The sequence below is a fragment of the Rattus rattus genome, chromosome 2, assembly GCF_011064425.1.
Source record: "Rattus rattus isolate New Zealand chromosome 2, Rrattus_CSIRO_v1, whole genome shotgun sequence".
NCBI classification, from domain to species: Eukaryota; Metazoa; Chordata; class Mammalia; order Rodentia; family Muridae; genus Rattus; species Rattus rattus.
In genome coordinates, this window is record NC_046155.1 from 121,608,422 (window position 1) to 121,611,941 (window position 3,520).

Consider the following 3,520-nt stretch of genomic DNA (forward strand, 5'->3'; position numbering starts at 1 on the left):
GCCCATTAACTTTGGCTGTGAGATATTTTCATAGTGATACAGCCTCAAGTAGAGTGGACTGGCAACTCTCCCCTCTGGCCTCAGTCCCTGATCCCTAGAATGAAACCTCTGTCTGGTTCTTCCACCTAGACTCTCAGCTTCTACCACAGGAGAAGAGTCCCATTCACTTCCAGCTGGTCCCTCTGTGATGCTCAATCCGCAGTTACAAGTTTTCCTTCCTTGTTAATGGGGAGAAGTGTTTTTCAGAGATGAAGTCAACATCCTTGGTAAATTGTCATTCTTCTTTCTGTGACATGAACATGCTCTCATCTTGGGCCATGAGCTCTGGGCAATTCAACCTTCACTTCGGGGTTTGCTGTTAACTTCACAGCTATATGAAGCTTTAAGGTCCTGTTTGCCATGAAAACCCCATCTATCAGCCAGCGTCGTGGCTGCATCCTATCTGCACAGGTGAGTTGCTCTCCTTCACGTCAGCAGTGTGCAGAAGGAGGGCTATCTCTGGAAGATGAGTGAGTACAGATCTCTGAAATAATTCTCCTTTAGGGAAAGCCTGCATGGGTTGAATGTTCAGAGTGGGAAAGTTCACTGCAAGATGTGGATCCAACATGACTTGACAGAGTCTTGAGGAGAAAGATGTTATCCTGGATTATTATGGTTGTTGTTGTTGTTATTATTATTGTTGTTGTTGTTGTAGTGGTTGTTGTTTCCCTTTGCCAAGACAGTGGCAGCCTATGTGTTTCCAGTATCAAGGGGTCCTTATGACTAAAACGGTTTGTAACTGTTTGTCAGAATTTACTTGCACTCATTTTTTTTTCTTGGGAATCTATGACTCCGTTCACATTGGTGGTAAAATCTCTTCCAAAATTTAGTGAGTCAAAAGTGTAACTTGAGACACGTTTGATGACTTCTGCACACTTACAATTATGCTTTTCATAGTTTCTCAATGTGGATGCATGCAACGCCCACCTCAGCCGGCAAGGAAGACGCAACACCGTTGGATTCTTCTCAACAGCCTTTATTGCAGGAACACCTCATTGTTGATACGAGGACCCCGAGCAACAAAGGCACCAGCCTTATATAAAAAACAGGCTATGGCTATATACTTGTCCTCAGGGATTGGTGGAGCATAAAATACCTCATTAGCATGAATATCACTCCAGTCTGATAGCTTGCCAGAGAAATGTCAGGACATGCGCTTTGTGGGTGTTAACCACAAACGACCACCAGATGTCAGCGCCATCTTTTATGTATATGTGCGGCTCCCTACAACTCCTCCTTTTTTGTATTATAAAAAAAAGAGAGCCATTAGATGGAGGTAGTGGTCTGAGAGAGATCAGTCATGTCTCACAGAGTGCCCTGCTCGGCTATGGCGAGCCACTCTTGCAGTTAGGACTGCACCCCAATGGCAATAAATGAATTTATGCTGTAACACACCGTTCTGGGCTATACGTGTGTTTTTATTGGGGGAGAAACTGGGCAGAGGAGCATTTGACCAGCCCGTATGTTCCAACGGGGGTGTAGCCACCTCTGTCTATGACTGGTCTAGATCAGGGTTTCACGTCAATTTTTGTCATTGGTCCTGTCTTAGGTCGTTCCTCTCGGAAGTTCGGTATTTCCCATCATAGGGTTACCCTATCACCACCGGGCCCCTGTCTTAGGTTGGTCCGAGCCTGAGGAAAGTTGCCTGTCTCTGGATACAATGACTTCACATGACAGTGAGAAAATACGATCTAGGGCGAACTCTTAATTTTTCAAAGAGGCCAGCCATATGTTGGGAGAAGCACCACTTTCAATGGCGACCATAGCCTGGTAAACAATCGCTTTGTGTCTGGCATGTTCTCATTGTAAACGGCAGAAGAGCCATAGACATACTCTGCATCCCAAAAGGACAATGGCCCCCCAGGCAAACATGCCAGCCCATTCTTTAAAAAAGGAGAAAGCACTGGTAATCCATGAGGTGAAATCTCCAAACGTGATAGGTTCCAATCTAGTGTTGTTAAGGACAGCAATCTGTATCAGCAATTGTCTCGATAGTTGCTCGGCTTTGATGGACCAGTTTCCTTTCAGATAATTCGAGATTTCTTTGCTCTGTTGAGAATACTGAGAAAAATTAACTTGCAAAGGAGTAATGCATAAACCTCTAAGGGAGGAAATGCAGGACAGCTGTGTCATATGATATAGTGTTTCAATTTGTTCTTGAATTAAATCCATTCATTGATTAGCTAATTGAAAGCCAGATGCCAGGTGGGCATTAAATTCTTCATGTATCTCTGATGCCACTGCGGTTCTTTCCACAATCTGATTGATAGTCTCAGCCGTCTGTACTTGATTAGTCATAGCAATCGTGACTGTTGTTGCTGCAGCGGCTGATAGTACAATGGCTGAAATTATAGCTGCTGTAATACCAAAGTCCCTTTTGGTTCTTAGTAAATGAAGTATGGGAAAATTATCTGGATTTGCTTCCACAGGGATAGGCACAAAAGAGGGAATCTTGACCATCACTGTGATATCATTGGTGTCATCCCAGCATTCAGCTAAATAGCAGACTACATCAGAGTTATTACAATTTAAAGCATCACCGCTTACATTAGTGCTTATCATCAAGAAGAAAGGTGGTCTAACACATACTGAAGTACCAACGGGAGTATCATTTGCTAAAAGGCCATTAATCTTTACATTTACTAAACTGGTTTTGTTATTTGTTCTAGTGGCTGAAATATTATACAATGTAAAGTCTTCACCTAATAATCGGGCAAAAGGAATTAGAGATGTGTATGCTCCTTGCTCATTTGGTAATACCCATTGATACCAAGGCCACAAATTATGCTTGCCAGTAATTGCTATGAACTGGCATAGGTACTGGCCAGGATCTGGCAATAGCCCACAGCGTGAGTGAATCAACCTGGATTACCATTCCCAGCAATAATAGAGTGCGTAGTTCTATTGTCAGGAGGAGCAGGAGGCAGTTTGCGAGTCAAACGCTCAGGTACCCAGATTGGATTGTCTTAATTCTGTGGAAAAACACAAACAGCTCCCCTAGATCTCGAAATCACGGGATCTGGGCCACGCCATTTATCAGTTAAGACATCCTTCCACTTTACTTCTGCATTAGCCATAAGTGTTCAAAGTAAAAAGCACTAATGACAACTGTTCTCTTAGTGTTCTGCCATAGGCAATTCCCCCTTTTTATTTTTGTATAAGCTCTTTTAAGGTACGATGTGTTCTTTCCACAATTCTTTGACCTTGGGGATTGTACAGTAATCCAGTAGTATGTTCGACCTGTATTGTCTGGCAAAATGCCTGAAAGGACTTTGTAGTGTAGGCAGGCCCATTGTCTGTCTTGAGACTATCAGGCTTTCCACAGGCTGCCCACGCCTCTAAGCAATGACTAATGGCATTACAAGCCTTTTCCCCAGTCATTAGAGTGGCATGTATAATACTGGAACAGGTATCAACAGAAACATGAGCATATTTTAAATTTCCAAACTGAGATATGTGTGTGACATCCATCTGCCAAATT